General features: G+C 45.9%; 1 pseudogene across 1 annotated transcript in view; it reads right to left on the reverse strand.

Annotated features, from left to right (window-relative positions):
- Positions 1 to 11,114: 11,114 nt before the first annotated feature.
- LOC310824053 (fibroblast growth factor 12-like) overlaps positions 11,115 to 17,666 on the reverse strand; it is a 138,644-nt pseudogene continuing 132,092 nt past the window's right edge. Inside the window, exon 5 of the transcript in view lies at positions 11,115 to 11,138. The product of the transcript in view is annotated as a fibroblast growth factor 12-like (transcript). The remainder of the gene's footprint in view (positions 11,139 to 17,666) is intronic.

The following is a 17,666-nucleotide window of genomic DNA, read 5'->3' on the forward strand; positions in this document are numbered from 1 at the left end:
CCCTGCTTCTACCCATCTGCTGAATCTATCTATTACAACAAGCATGTATCTTTTCCCAATGACCTATTTTATCATATCTCCATAGTCCATTACCAAATTTGTAATTTAAATGTTTTTAATTATTTAATTGATAAGTTTAAATGCATTTTCTACCATTACCTGTAAATAGGGTGCCCAATACCCTTGGATTTTTATCTTTCTCATAACTTCCCCCCTTGCGCAATGGTCAAAACCATGCGCACCAGTGATCAAAATCCCCAGTAGCACCGTAGGCGCCACTATAGTACCCTCATGCGATCTCCACAATCCTGTAGAGTCTACCTTCGCCCCCCTTCGGAGCCACATGGATTGCTCAAATGGCCCTGCAATCCGATGCATGCGTATTATATCCTCTAGCTGCGTTACTGGTTCTATTAATTGATTATCTGCCTTTTCTTTCATCTGAACCTGTTGTTTTAACCAATATGGCTACTTCCTGTGGTATATATTATCTTTATGAATTCCTTGCCTGCAGAATGTTTTATCAATGGGTTACTTGTTTCTTTAATTTATGTCCCCTATCCAGTAAACATTTGCGCTTGCAGTTATTGGTATTTCCTGTATCTTTATTGCCATATTATCTACATATACACCTTCTGGGGAACACCATATTTTCATCCCCAGCATGCATAATGCATCCCTCCCCAAGAGACTCACCGGTGTCTGGTCAGAGATCAGTATGGGCAGGGTTGTGGCTCTGTTTCCTATCTTCTATTTGAACCTACAGCATTGGTTCTTGATCAGCTTCTGTGGTTAATACTGGAAGCTGACCCTCCCTTTTCGGATTCTCTGGGCATCCCTAGTAACCATAATTTAGTCCCCTATATGGATTGGCTGGTCCTTGTGGAGGCCTCTGCTGCTGCTGACCCTAGCCCTGTCTACTCTTCTCCCTCGGCTGCCATGGATTAATACAATCCCTCCGGAAATGTCCTGGTGTTTGACATCTCCAGCACACATCAGGTGGACCTTGTGGGTTTGTCCTTTGGAACCTTCCTTGGGGTCCCTGTCTGTCCGTCCATGGCTGAAACTGCTGGGGCTGCTGGGTATACACCTGAATTACAGGTACGGTGGGTTGCTCTTGTCCCTGAGGTCTCAGCACTGGAAGTGGTTCTGGTGTAGCTCTGTATGGAACTGGTTTCTCGGTTACGGCGCCCATTACGCCCTGTATCTTCTTTTTGTTTCGTTCTGTGAGTTCCCCCAGCTGGAGCTGTGTTAACTTTCTCTGGTTCTCCTTTTCTTGCTCCTTTAGCCTTGACTCATCTTTCCGGTATTTTTCCACTGCATGGACCAGATGATCACAGAATTCCTTGTGTGTTTTGGACGTGAGTCCCACCACATCCTCTAACCTGCCTTTCACCGGAGGGGACATGGCATCTACCACTGTGGTTCTGAACAGAGTTGTCATCAGTGGGTCTCCCTCTGGGTCTACTTCGGTCTCTAGTTTCCACTTCTTCAATTGCTGGTGCAGGTATGTGGCAGGATTCTCAGTCTCTCCCAGTGGGTCTCCCTTCAGGGTCTTAATATCCAGCCTCTGTGGATATTCTTCTCTCAGGGTTGTCCACATCTCATTTCTGGTCTGGTCAAATGACATCCCATCGGCTCTGGTATTGCCTGTTGCTCCTCCCAGTCTGTTACGACCCTAGCTCGTTAGGGAAAAGAGAAGCAACATAAACCCGATGGTGTGGGTAATTATTAAAGTTATTTATTAACAGGGAAATTGTACTGTCTTTTAGATCCCCCAAAACTACAACAAAAGGAGGCAAATTCCCTATGGGCGCAGGGGAAATCAAAGAAACAAATAAACAATAATCACAAAAGAAAACTGGACTCCACAAAGAGTGAGTCCTTGCTCCTATCTGAGCTTAAAATAAAAGTAAAACACCAATAAACCAAAACCTCACTAACTAAACAACAATCTCAAACAAAAGTACATAAACCCACAGTCGCCCCTAGCCCTAGTGTTTCTAACATGAATAAACTACGTGACAAGGTGAAGTTGTGTAAATCAGTGACTAATAATAATAAAGTGAAAATACTGTTACCTGTTTCCTCAAGCTAAACCTCCTCCAAATCACACTCACACACACAGCAACCAGTATCCCTAAATGGATAATCACTAATACTCTCGACAAGATCGAACAATACACACAAGGTGGTGAGCTAGCACAGCTCCAGAACAGTGACTCAGTAGGCTTTTATAGTCCATGTGGCTTGGGCTGATTGGTGGAATGGATTGATCATCCAGGAAGTGGGCGGAGCCTTCGGACCATGGACCATATGGAGCCTGCTGCACAACATTCAGGAAACAAACACAGAACACACACAACAACAAACACAGACCCGGGCGGAGTGTAGCTGCGACCGTCACCCCCCCCCCCTTAAGACACAAATCCAAAAAATGTTTGATAGATTTATTAAAATTTCTCACCATCCAAATCTCTGAAATCTATTCCTCGAGCACTCTAGACAGGGCATCAGCTACTATGTTATCTGTGCCCTTTTTGTGCCGGATTTCTAAATGGTAGTCCTGCACTATCAAAGCCCATCTCATGAGTCTCTGATTGTGGTTATACATGCGATTGAGAAACACAAGAGGGTTGTGATCCGTGAACACCACTACCGGCAAAGGACTGGACCCAACGTACACCTCGAAAAGCTGGAGTGCCAACAGCAGAGCAAGAGTTTCTTTTTCAATAGTTGAATATCTACATTGATACCTATTGAACTTTCTTGAAAAATAACACACAGGGTGATCAACTCCAACCAGGTCCTCCTGCAACAACACAGCCCCAGCTCCAACACCACTGGCATCAACCTCTAACTTGAACGGCCTGGAGAGGTCTGGCGCCGCGAGCACAGGGGAGTGGCTTAACAAAGACTTCACATTGTCAAAAGCACTTTGACACTCAGGAGTCCACACAAATCCTACCTTCGGACTTAGTATTGTGGTCAACGGATAAACTATGGTGGAAAAGTTGACAGAAACTCCTATAATATCCTGCCATGCCTAAAAATCTGCGAAGAGCTCTCCTAGTGGTGGGAGCTGGATACTCTGATATAGCAGAGACTTTTTCCTCCACAGGCCGCACCTGACCTTGACCTACCTGTCTGCCTAAATAAGTGACACTGGCTTTTCCAAACTCACACTTTGCTAGATTCACTGTGGGGGATGCGTCAGCAAGCCGAGTGAACACTTGCTCCAAAACTTTTATGTGCTCCTCCCAAGTAGACGTGTACACAATCAGATCGTCAAGGTAAGCATTACAGTTAGGCACTCCTGCCAAAACTGTATTCACCAACCTCTGAAAGGTAGCGGGAGCGTTGCACATCCCAAAAGCCATGACCGTGTACTGCAAAAAATAATCAGGGGTGACAAATGCGGAAATCTGAGAAGCGCGTTCAGTTAAGGGTACTTGCCAGTAACCTTTGAGCAGGTCTAATTTGCTAACAAATTTGGCCGTGCCCAAGTTGTCAACGCAATCTTCCATCCGCGGGAGTGGGTAAGAATCAGGAACCGTAACGGCATTTACTTTGCGAAAATCCGTTATAAAACGAGGATAACCATCAGGTTTAGTCTCTAACAGACACGGAGAACTCCAGGAGCTAGAGCTATGTATGGCTAAGCCATGTTGCAACAGGTACTCTGCTTCCTTTTTCATCAATGCCCGTTTAACCGGGTTAACACGATAAGGATGCTGTTTAACGGGTTTCACATCCTTAACATGAATATCATGTTGAACAACGGTGGTTTGAGTGGGAACATCTCCAACTATACAACGGAAACGCCTTATCAATTCCATCACCTCTACTTGCTGCTCAGTTGACAAGTGAATTAATTGTTGTGGCAACACCTTCAACATCTCAGAATTCACCAACCGACTACTCTGATTTGATGAGTGACGCGCCATAAGGTCCTCATCAGACACATGCGAACTCTCTGCTACGAGTAACGCACAATTCACCGGGACAATAGGTTTTGGGACAACTTGACCTGTCTCCTTACCTGCTCCGAACTCCTCTCTGGAGTAATAACGTTTCAACATATTTATATGACAGACGCGAGTACCTCGCCGTCTCTTAGGTGTGCTAATCACATAATCTGTGTCACTAAGACACTCACGAATGTCGTAAGGACCAGAGAATTTTGCTGACAGGGCAGAACCAGGGATAGGTAGTAAAGCCAGAACTTTATCACCGATCTGAAAACGTCTGGGAACAGCAGAGCGATCGTAATGACGCTTCATCACAGTTTGTGACCTGGCTAGAGCCTCTTTGGCAATGGCATTGGCATGATGCAAACGCTCACGAAACTGACTAACATGATCTAACACATTTCGTTCAGCAGCGGAGTCGGCCGACAAAAATCGCTCTTGCAGTGACTTAAGCGGACCGCGAGGTGTGTGGCCAAAGACAAGCTCCGCAGGACTGAATCCTCGGGATTCTTGGACAGCTTCACGGGCTGCAAATAACATGAATGGCACACCCTCATCCCAACTCTTTCCATCTTCCAAACAGTACTTTCGGAGCATAGCTTTTAACGTCTGATGCCACCGTTCTAAGGCACCCTGACTTTCAGGATGGTAGGCACTGGAAACGATGTGATGTACATCTAAAATTTTCAGTACCTGCTTGAACAGTTTGGACTGGAAATTTGTGCCTTGGTCAGATTGGATCACACGGGGTAGGCCAAATGTAGAAAAGAATTTGGTTAAAGCCTTCACCACTGAACTAGCGGTTATGTTGCGCACTGGGACAGCTTCTGGGAAACGAGTGGCTGCGCACATAACGGTGATCAAGTATTGATTTCCACTTTTGGTTCTGGGCAAAGGACCAACACAATCAACTATTACCCTTTCAAACGGCTCTCCTATGGCAGGTATGGGATGCAACGGGACGGGGGGAATAGGTTGATTCGGCTTCCCTGCCAGCTGGCATATGTGGCAACAGCGACAGTATCTCGCTACATCAGATTTTAACCCTGGCCAAAAGAAATGCCTTAGGATCATCTGATCATCTGGTTTTGGTAATACCCAAATGTCCTGACCACTGACTTTCATGAGCTACCGATAAAATATGTTGCCGGTACTCAGCGGGAACAACTACTTGAAAGACAGAATTCCATTCACCACCATCAACTACGGAAGGAGACCATTGACGAACCAAAACACCCTTATCAAGTAAATAGACAACCTTTTTCTCTTTTTCACTGTTGACACTCACCACTTCTGAGAAATATTTCGATAACGTAGGGTCAGCCCTCTGCGCAGCGCGCAGACGCTCACGGGTCACTGGAAGGGACGGGTTGAGATTAACAGAGCGCACTGACTCTGTAACGTTCTCCCCAGGAGAAACTGAAACACCCTCCATCTCACCCTCTCCTGAAAATGCTCGCATTAACACACTGTCAGCAAGATAAACATCACTATGCTCAACCTGCTTTCTACGCGATTGTGCGCGAGTAACTGCACACAAAGGAAACAGCTCTGAGTGAAGCGGTTCCACCTCACATAATTCGCTAAACTGCGGCGAGTCTAGTACTTCTAGAGTAGGAGTTACCTTACCCCCAGCTATATCATTTCCCATCAAAAGTGTGATACCACTAATAGGCAGCGCTGGACACACAGCGACAGGAAAGAAACCTGTAACTAGCTCTGATTTTATATGTACTCTATGTACGGGCCGAGGGATATAACCCATCTCAATCCCACGCAACATTGCGCCATAGCCACACGCAGACTGTTCTGTAAACGGCAAGGCACTGGACAGAATTACAGAGTGCGAACCACCGGTGTCTCTTAAAATACGCACCGGGCGCTGATCGTGAGCTTCGCCTGTCAGTGAAACTAATCCCTCAAATATAAATGGTTTAAAACATTTATCCACGTCGGTAGCAGTAGACTCCGTGTTAAAACATGACTCTACCTTGACCAATCCAACGCCCTTTTGATGTGATACCCTCTGAGAAGATTGCTGCTCTTTGTTTTTAAGAAGTATGCAATTTGAAATCACATGTCCAGATTTATGACAATAAAAACACTCCCTATCTTCTTTCTTTGGATTGTGTGTCTTAAAGGAAGAAGTGTGCACAGCCAGATCAGGACGAGACTTTTCAGCAGAGACTGACGAGAAAACAGTCTTATGAGTCAGTATATACTCGTCGGCCAGCACGGAAGCAGAAGAAAGTGAATTTACCTTTTGTTCGTTCAAATAAACAACAATACGGTCTGGCAAGCACTGTTTAAATTCTTCTAAAAGAATTAACTCCCTCAGTGCAATATAATCAGTAGCCTTGCACGCACTGCTCCACTTGTCAAAAAGAGTTCCCTTTTCCCTAGCGAACTCAGCGAAGGTCTGTGTCGGGGCTTTTCTAAGATTTCTAAATTTCTGTCTATAAGCTTCCGGCACTAATTCATAGGCACGCAAAATAGCGGCTTTTACTTGCTCATAATCTAAACTATGCTCAATGGGAAGCGCAGTTACTGCCTCCTGAGCTTTACCAGAGAGTTTGCATTGCAGTAACAGGGCCCAAACTTCAACTGGCCAATTCAATGCGGAAGCGATGCGTTCAAACGCACTAAAATAGGAATCCACTTCAGTCTCTTTAAATTGTGGAACTAATACTATATGTCTGCTGACATCGAAAGATTGGTGGGGTGAAGTGGTGGAGTAGGTCGACGTGTGTGCAGCCTGGCTCTCCCTCTGGGACTCAAGCTCCAACTGCCGTATTCTCACAGCTTTTTCTACTTCAATTTTTGTCAATTCCAGCTCGTGCCGTCTGGCCTCGGCTCTTTCCTGGGCCTCTAACCTTCTCGTCTCTGCCCTTTCCTGGGCCTCCATCTGGAGACAAGCAAGATGCATCTTCTGCCTCTCCATGTCTCCGAGGGACCCAGTACTGGCAATTGGTGAAGGATCAAATTGAGGCAAGGTGATATCCCCCTCTTTGCGTAACGGGGTTTTAAACAGCTCACCTTCCACTGTAAAAGGATCAGTTTTGGGCTTGGTCTGACCTGCCGCCGCACCAGCCTCCAACTCAGGCACCTCTCCCTGAGCCAGCACAAGACCCTTTTCCACCAATTCCTCCATGATTAGAGCTTTTAACTCCTTTTTAACTATTCGTTTGGGAAATTGGAGACCAAAGTGGGTTGCTATTTGGACTAACTCGTCTTTTCTACAATCATCGATTTGCTCGATGGTAGGCTTGGTCATGAACTGTTCTATTTCAAATGAGGCCATCTCTAAAAGACAACTCAACTCCTAGCCACTAACAACTTTTTTGGGTCCAGGAAAATCTTTTAACAGATTTAAGATGGATATTATCCCGGACGAGCCCCCACTTATGTTACGACCCTAGCTCGTTAGGGAAAAGAGAAGCAACATAAACCCGATGGTGTGGGTAATTATTAAAGTTATTTATTAACAGGGAAATTGTACTGTCTTTTAGATCCCCCAAAACTACAACAAAAGGAGGCAAATTCCCTATGGGCGCAGGGGAAATCAAAGAAACAAATAAACAATAATCACAAAAGAAAACTGGACTCCACAAAGAGTGAGTCCTTGCTCCTATCTGAGCTTAAAATAAAAGTAAACACCAATAAACCAAAACCTCACTAACTAAACAACAATCTCAAACAAAAGTACATAAACCCAGTCGCCCCTAGCCCTAGTGTTTCTAACATGAATAAACTACGTGACAAGGTGAAGTTGTGTAAATCAGTGACTAATAATAATAAAGTGAAAATACTGTTACCTGTTTCCTCAAGCTAAACCTCCTCCAAATCACACTCACACACACACAGCAACCAGTATCCCTAAATGGATAATCACTAATACTCTCAACAAGATCGAACAATACACACAAGGTGGTGAGCTAGCACAGCTCCAGAACAGTGACTCAGTAGGCTTTTATAGTCCATGTGGCTTGGGCTGATTGGTGGAATGGATTGATCATCCAGGAAGTGGGCGGAGCCTTCGGACCATGGACCATATGGAGCCTGCTGCACAACATTCAGGAAACAAACACAGAACACACACAACAACAACAAACACAGACCCGGGCGGAGTGTAGCTGCGACCGTCACACAGTCCACAACTTATGAGAATGTCTTCCATCTTTGCCACCCCCAGTACCTTGGCCAACAGGGCTTTGAGGTCTCCCACCGCCAGCAGTTTCCCTGCAGTCTCTTCCTCAAAGCTTCTAATCCATTTACCTGCTCCATCATGTATGTCAGATAATCTGCTAACTATTCCCTGTAAGTCCTGCATACCCCAGGGCACATAGTGTCCTTGATTTCCTTTTACCAGGATAGGGCAATGATATCTCTCTGGGTGACCTATCTTTTCCCTATCCCTCAACTCTCGTTCAGTAGTCCTGGATCTTTCCTCATGTCTTCTCCTAACACTTTCTTCCCAGTCACTAACTATTTCATCTACTGTTTGTGCTTGGTCTATTTCCCTCTGGCTTATCCCAGACCTCCTCTCCTCCTGTCTCTCGTCACCGGACCTCGGGTCATCTCTTGGGTCATCTCCGGGTCCCCAGGTGGTTGCTCCCTCATCTCTGGGTGTGCTGTATAGCTGTTTCTCTGTTCGGCGTGCGCTTGGTTTAGTCCTCTTCTCTTGTCTTGACTCTGACCTCCACCTGCCTTTTTCTACCTGATTTAGGGCCTCTTTTAATCCAGCATAACAGTCAAGCTCTATGGGGCTTCTTGATCCCCTTCTCTCTGTACTTCCCTTCTCTTCTTCCTCATCTTCTTCTTCCACCTTTATATTCCCATCCAGGTGTATCTTTGCTGATAACACAGGGAATTCCCCATGGCTGTAGGGTGGGGGCATCACCTTTTCTTCCTCATTTCCTTCCCCTGTGCCCTTCTCCAACTTTCTTAGCTCTCTAGCCTCTAACATTGCTTCCCCTTCTGCTTTGAACAGTTTCAACATGTCTATTTCTCTCTTTCTTTTCTCCTGTCTCTTTCTTGAATTTTCTCGAGGTTTGTGGTTTCTTATCAGTGTTCCCATTTCCTTACACATTGCAACATCAAATGTCCCCTCCTTAGGCCACTTAGTATAATTCTTACGGGTTCGTTTTTCCCATTTTACTGACATCCCTTTTATTTGGTTATTTAAGAGAGGGTTTTTATTCTCTAATACTTCTACTGGAGTTACCATGGTAATCCCTTTCTCCATTTTTCCTTTTGCAGTAATTATTTTTAGGGTTATTGTAAAATGTCTTAATTTTCACTCTTTTCTGTAATTTTGTCAAAAGAGAACAATATTGTATTATTGGTTATCTAGGATATCACTGTAAAATTAAAGAAATATGTTAGGCAACCACTTTGGAATCAACTTGAGATATCCTAATCACAATAGGTGTCTTACACCCTGGGAATCAAATATAGATATAACCAACACTGTGTGTATTTGCATGTATGTATGTGTGCTTGAGAGTGTATTTGTATGTATGACAATGTATGAATAAGTGTGTATCTATATTGGTATAATTATGTGTATGTGTCTAGGTGTGTGAGTGTGTAATGTATGTATGAGTGTAGTATGTGATGTGAGTATGTGTGTGTGTGTGTGTGTGTGTGTGAGTGAGTGGGAGGGGTATGTGTGTGTAGAGTGGGTGTGAATGTGAGGTGTGTGTGTGTGTAACCCTAGAAGGTGAATTAAATCAGTGTGAGCTCAGACATGAATCTCTTCAATTAAGAATCACTTTCACTCAGCATATACTTATACAATAAAATATTATTATTTTATCTTATTTATTTATTTCATTATCTATTTATTCATTCACTCATTCATCCTAAACCTAACTGCTGTGGAGTCTATTGTTATAATACGCACTCAACCCACTCAGTTGGTTCCCTCCCCCTTTTACAACAATACTGCCCAACTCGAATGACGTTTCAAGATGGCGGTCTTCCCGTTTTTCCTTCACCGTCTCCACTTATCACACTCCGACTCCCCAAAAGGGTTGTCTCTATTCTTACTTTTAATTATTTGGCTTTTACAAGAAGTATCTTACGTTTCCTTTAAGAGGCACCGATGGCTTTCTTCCAATTCCGTATACACAGATATACTATATATCATACTATATTCTCATTATTCTGTACTCTAGGAGGCCTAAAAAGTTCACACATTGACCTGTTCTCTAAAAATATATACTCTTTATTCTTCTATATCTAATGTCTATAATATATCTAATTGATTAGACTTTTTGTCTTCTCTCTTATGTTATATACTAACTGTAGTCCTCAATTCCCGACCAACAGTGTTTATACAGAATATCTCTCTCAACATAAGCCAGCACAACGAAATATCACTCTCTCAACACAACACAGCGCTTTTCACAAACACTCACAACATAGCGATTTTTACAAACATTTTCACAACACGACACAGCAATTGTACAAATATTATCACAATACGACCCAGCAATATTTCATTAAAACTACAGGCGGCAGTTTTCTATCATAACACAGCGCTAACAAGTACTTCTGTTATCTTCGTCCGCCTATTTAACACTTCTATCCAGCACTATTTCACTAACTACATATCAACAATATTTCAGCGTTATCCATGCAATAATCTGCCCGTTCAGACCTGTAATATTTATTTAATATGACAGCGGCATCCACAGATTAGTATACACCTATACAGACCTCAAATATCACTAACTCTTTAGCTTACTGTCCAGCCCCAAATCAATCAATTTCAATTTCAGCGGTATTCCATAAAATTTACATTTTACCCGAGCAGGCGTAAAATATTGATCTGATTTGGCGTTTATTCTAAGCTCTTCCGTCCGTACAGCCCTGTAATATTTATTTAATATCACAGCGTTTATCCACGGGATTTACCTTATTTTTAACAATTACAGCATGCACATTTTCTGAAATCCTCACCAGCTCTAGTTCAAATCCTAAATTTGATTTCTTTATTGGTAAGACTCATGCACGTGTTTCTTACCGTAGAGGCCGGAAATCCAGAACGATTTATACAAATTTTCTTTACTAAAGGCAGGAATTCTGCTTACCTGGTTTTGAGCTCATTAAATTTGTATAAATCGTCCGGTCCCTTCCTCAACGATAGTTCACGATGCGAGCCTGTAACAATGTCCGTGTACACAGAGAGGCAGACGCAGCGTGTCGGTGAGGGAAAGGTCCCGTTTATTAAAGTCTATAAATAGTTCAGTAAACACTCGGCGACTTTCCAGTCGCCCTCCTTCTTTCGAACGCAGAGGCACACACATCTTAAACCATCTAGTCAACGAGGCTTCATTTGCAACAGGTGTGCAACGGAGCCTCGCTGACGTCACCCTGGCCACGGCCTTTAACTCCCTCTACAGGCCGAACGCTGCATGTCCCCCCACAGAGCCTTATTTATCCAATCCTGTTCGTGACGCCAATTATGTAGTAGAATTTAAGTAATGGATTTGCAAAGTTGAACCCCTTCCACTTCCGTTACCTGTCCTTTTATAAACATCACACAGGTCAACGCCCTTCATTCAAATTCCTGTCTACTTACACCAATGACATTTAAGAACTACATTTCGTCATCCCGGGAGATACTCCTATCTGGCTTGGTGGCAGTTTGTCTGTTGAAAGATCAATTGACCCAGGCTGTTTTCAAAAGCCTTTTGTCTTGGCTGTTTACAACTGTGTTTATTACTCATCTATCCTGTCCCTAGATCACTCCATCCTGTTTCTGCAGCCCTGAACCATTTTACTTCAAAGCATTCATACCCTCTAGTCAACCCCCACTTATCTGATCTCACCCCTTCTGAGATGTTCCAGGACCATCTGGTGTCCTTGTGACCTTTTCCCCTAGGTGTGGGATTTACAACCCTTATATTGTCTTTAAATTTACCATACTCGCACCAACAACCATGCCACGTTCAAAGTCACTTAAATCACCTTTCTTCCCCATTCTGATGCTCGGTTTGAACTTCAACAGGTCGTCTTGACCATGTCTACATGCCTAAATGCATTGAGTTGCTGCCATGTGATTGGCTGATTAGATATTTGCGTTAAAGAGCAGTTGAACAGGTGTACCTAATAAAGTGGCCGGTGAGTGTATGTAATATATGTAAAATACTTTATGTACCACAGGTAAAAATGTCTTGATTGAACTCAACTAACGTTCATTTCATGTCCTACTCTTGAAAATCCATAAGAAGACAAATATGAAATTTTGACATATTATACAGGAAATACATAATGTTAATAATGTAAAGTGGGGAGAAAAATCTGAAAAATGAACAAAGGAAAGCAGGATCGATATGGATATTGACCATATCTCATTTGTACATCTTTATGGCCAATGTAATAGCAGTAAATGGAGAGTTGCAACAGTAACAGGTTATTTAAAAAGCAAACGTTCCATTCATCACCCCTTGATTTACAAGAAAACAATAAGAAACATGCTATCGACTGGGCCTACAAGGTAAAACAGTCTGAATTGTTTATATGGTGCCAAACAGAGACGAGTGTTGACACACAAAGACACCCAGATTATAACGTGAATGTGAGAACATCATGAAACCAAAAAGCGTGTGCACACAAAATGGAATGAAGTGTGTTGCTAAACTAGGGCTAAACATGACCCAGACCCCCTAATTCCCACAGGGATGTGTGAATAGTATAGTGAAAAATACAGTATGGAGCAGAAAACCAAGGAACACACCCCCAATTGCGCATCTAAACAGACATGGACAATGGATAGAAAACACTGGTTGTGTGTCATACTCCTGTCCTAAGCGCAAGGCTATAATAAATAAATACAACAGCACATTATAAAAGGCTAGTATTTTTACTTACCAATCCAAAACGATATCCGTCACCGACAACAAAGATATTATAGCGTCTGGTGGCAAACCTTTCCAGTGATATGCGGCATTCACCCATGCAGTTTACTGTGTTATGACTACCTGATCAGACATCTAAACATATCAAATTAAAGCAGAAATTGGTAATTGGTCCCGTCCGGCTTAAGAGGTTAAAATTGCTGACGGAAGAGGTGATAAACTGTCTGGCCGTCCAGAAAGAGCAAGCACTGTACGTAAATGAACAAAGTGTTACTATCGGAGGTGAGCCACCTCAGCCCCTGTTCAGAAGTCGCTCTACAGCTCAGACCTCTTCCGCTCTCAAGGTGTTCAGGGAGGGAAATGGGCTGTTATGTCATTTTTTGACCATATCAAAAGGTGTTGGATCATAATGATGGTTAATGGTGGTTAATAATATCATAATGATGGTTCATGCATGCTCTGTATGTTTAATTTAAGAAAAGAAAAAAAAAAACTGCCTTGACACTGTCTTTGAAATAAATGGACAACTGTATATCCTAAATGCTCATGTAATCTATACTGAAGGTCTGTGATGGTAATTAAAATGGCCTAAATGATGTATTTTATTTACACAAAATACATTTTTTAGCAATTGAGTTGACAGTACATAATAATAATAAACATTTCAGTTTACACATCGATGTAAATGTGTTCGGAATTAGCTCATTTACATTCTCACAGAGATTGGGCAACAACATAGAAAGGATGCAAATGTTTATCTGTTCTCCAAATCTCCTCATCCACACTGGTGACAGATTTAAAGCTTTATGGAACAGTGACTTTAAGATGCTCTCTAATTGCTTATTATGGGCCTGGAAAGTGTAACTCTACATCATCAGTGGTAATAATCTGAGCTGGGTGTTACGGTCAGAGCGAATGAACCCAGGTGCGGAACAGGAGTCAGGACAAGGATATAAAATAATAGGGTATTTAATGAGGGAATAACAGGAAACGGGACAAGCAGGGGGGAAATGGCAAATGAGGAAGGGCAGGCATGCAGACAGACAGGGCAGGGTCGAGGTTCTGGAGCACAAGGGAGAAGGCGATTAAACAGAGAAACACACAAAGACTTAGATCTATATGCGACTAAGCGGCCGAGAACGAGACTAACTTGAAACAACGATCTGGCGAAGAGTTGATGGGAAGCCGGGGTTTAAATACAGGAGGTGATGAGCAGATGACCAACAGGTGAACAGAATGAGCAGGTGGAGATGGTGAGTGACAGAGAACTGGAGCCTGGCCATGCCCACACACAGACAGACAAAGACAGACAAGAGAGAGGGAGGTACTGGCACAGACTAGGAGGAAGTGGAGGGCGTGACACTGGGTGAATAAAACAGGTACTGAGCTGTACAAGTACTCTAGATATCATACACAGGAGTCTCGCGATCCTACCCTCTGACCATCTTTTTATCAATCTGTCCATCCTACTATCTCACTTTCTTTCCACTACCCAGCCATCATCCTTTCTTCCTTTCACCAGTCACTACTGCTTCACTCAGTTTAACCCATACCGATTAACCTCTTAATTGTATTGATTCATCTATAACTCCCCTCTCTCATCCGTCCATCCATCCATCCAACCAACCAAACTATCTTTAACTTTATCCACTACCATAAGACCATAAGTCTCCAGTGTTTATGGACATCTTTAACACCTCACTGGCTGAATGCATGGTACCTGCCTGCTTCAAAACATCCACCATCATCCCAGTTCCCAAAAACAGAGGATCACAGGCCTTAATGACTACAGACCAGTCGCCCTGACCTCTGTGGTAATGAAGACCTTTGAGCGCCTCGTGCTCACCCACCTCAAGGCCATCACCAACCCACTCCTTGACCCACTGCAGTTTGCCTATAGAGCCAACAGGTCTGTAGACGACGCGGTCAACATGGGACTTCACTTCATCCTACAGCACTTAGACTCCCCGGGCACCTACGCCAGGATCCTGTTTGTGGACTTCAGCTCTGCATTTAACACTATCGCCCCAGCTCTCCTCCAGGACAAGCTATCCCAGCTGAGCGTGCCTGAGCCCACCTGCAGGTGGATCACTGACTTTCTGACAGACAGGAAGCAGCAGGTACGGCTGGGCAAGCTTGTCTCGGAGCCCCGGACCATCAGCACCGGAGCCCCACAAGGCTGTGTGCTCTCTCCTCTACTCTTCTCCCTCTACACCAACAGCTGCACCTCTAGCCACCCTTCTGTCAAACTCCTGAAGTTCGCGGATGACACTACCCTCATTGGATTAATCTCTGTGGGGGGACATTCAGCGTTCGGCCTGTAGAGGGAGCTACAGGACCGTGGCCAGGGTTACGTCAGCAAGGCTCCGTTGCAGACCTGGTGCGAATGAAGCCTCGTTGACTAAATGGTTTAAGATGTGTGTGCCTCTGTTTGGCAGGGGAGGGGCGACTGGAAAGTCGCCGAGTGGTTTTGGAAAGACTGGAAAGTCACAACGAACTTTTATGAATAAACGAGAACATTTCCTCAACAACATACTGCGTCTGCCTCTGTGTACAATGGACCCCGTTACAGTGGCGCCCAACGTGGCGCACAGAGGAATGGAGGCGTTAAGCGCGGCCATCGGAGGGATGGCCCTCATACTGGAGCGGCAATCCGCAATGGGAAAGATGGCGACGGCGAGGGCTGAGGACCGTGCCCTCCTCCGGGAGCTCGTCTGGGCCATCAAAGCGGGACCGGCGCCCGGGTCGCCACAAGGTCCCCCCAAGGTACACCTCCAGAAGATGGGGGACCTGGACGACCCGGAGGCGTTCCTGGCGGTGTTCGAGGGGACGGCGAGGATCTCGGGGTGGCCGGAGGGCGAGTGGGCGTACCATCTGCTGCCCCTCCTGTCGGGCGAGGCGCAGCTCGCTGCCCACAGCCTGCCAACGGCCGCCCAGCGGGACTATCCCTCCCTCGCCCGGGCGATTCGGGACCGCCTGGGCCTCACCCCGGAGGAACACCGTCGCCGGTTCCGGGCCCTGGCGATGGAGGAGGGGAGCCGGCACTTTGCCTACGCCCAGCGGCTGCGGGACAGCGCGTGGCGGTGGCTGGACCCAGGGAACAGCTCGGCGGAGGAGGTCGGGGACCAGGTGGTGTTGGAGCACTTCCTCACGGGGCTCCCGGCCCGGACCGCCGCCTGGGTCCAGTACCACCGGCCCCAGGATCTCACGGCCGCCGTTACCTTGGCGGAGGACCATCTCTCCCTCCCGCCGCAGGAACCCCGGCGACCAACCCCGGCCCCGCGCCAGGGGGCGGGGGGCCGGCGCCCGGAAGGTGCCATGCTGCCGGAGGAGGAGAGGCCGGCGCCCGCCCCGAGGACGAGATGGCTGGGGCAGGCATGTCGAGAACCAGCCTTGGCCCCACAGGAAGCACCCCGATCGACATGGGGGGTGTGTTGGCGATGCGGACGGCCGGGCCATGTATGGGCGGAGTGCCCAGTGAGGGAGGTGGGGCAGGTCATCCGCATCGGCGACATACCGGGCCCTCCCCCCGGACCAGGAGCGGCGTATCGTGTTCCGGTAAGGATACAACATGATACGCACCAGGCGTTCTTGGATTCGGGCTGCATGCAGTCCATGATCCAGGAGCGCCTGGTTCGACCGGGGGCATTGTTAAAGGCATCGAGGGTGTTGGTGAAGTGTGTGCATGGGGACATTCACGAATATCCTGTGGTCGCGATCGAAATTCATTTTGAAGGGAAAAAGATCGGCCTATGACCGGCCTATGACCAAGTGATAGCGATTGATGGTACTTTGGTACGGCCAGACACAGTACGCGCCCACCCCTATTTCGCGATTATCAGCGACAGGTTGTACCGAGTAAGTCGTGACTCACATAGCCAGGAGGAAGTAACCCAGTTGTTGGTTCCTCGTAGCCGCCGGGAAATTGTCTTCCAGGCGGCTCATTTCAACCCCATGGCGGGCCATTTAGGGTATGATAACACACTAAACCGTATAATGGCTCGATTTTATTGGCCGGGAATTCGGGCAGAGGTGCGTAGGTGGTGTGCTTCTTGTCGCGAATGTCAGTTGGTAAATCCCCCAGCCATTCCACGGGCCCCCTTGCGGCCCTTACCATTGGTCGAGAACCTATTCGACCGCATAGCCATGGATATTATCGGGCCATTTGATCGGTGTACACAGGGATATCGATTTGTGTTGGTCTTGATAGATTACGCAACCCAATACCCCGAGGCAATACCGCTGCGCAATATCTCTGCCAGGAGTGTAGCGCAGGCATTGTTTCAAGTAATCTCCCGCGTGGGAATCCCGAAAGAGATTCTCACCGATCAGGGCACTAATTTTATGTCACGCACCCTCAAAGAACTGTATGGCTTGTTGAACATCAAGGCGGTTCGAACCAGTGTCTACCACCCGGCCACTGATGGCCTTTGTGAGAGGTTCAATCGGACCTTGAAGTCAATGATCCGGAAGTTTGTATACGAGGATAGTCGGAATTGGCATAAATGGCTAGATCCCCTGCTGTTTGCCGTACCGGAAGTCCCCCAAGCTTCCACCGGGTTTTCCCCGTTTGAATTACTCTACGGGCGTAAGCCCCGGGGTGTCCTAGACCTTCTTAAAGAAAATTGGGAGGAAAGGACTTGCGCACAAAGCTCCACGCCCTAGGGGTTATCTCACGCGAGCATTTGCTGCAAGCCCAGGAGCATCAAAAGCGACTGTACGACAGGGGAACTAACCTGCAAGAATTTACACCGGGAGATAAGGTGCTCGTACTGTTACCCACCTCCAGCACGAAATTACTCGCGAAGTGGCAAGGGCCGTTTGTGGT

Source organism: Argentina silus (genome assembly GCF_951799395.1).
Source record: "Argentina silus genome assembly, chromosome: Y".
NCBI lineage: Eukaryota > Metazoa > Chordata > Actinopteri > Argentiniformes > Argentinidae > Argentina > Argentina silus.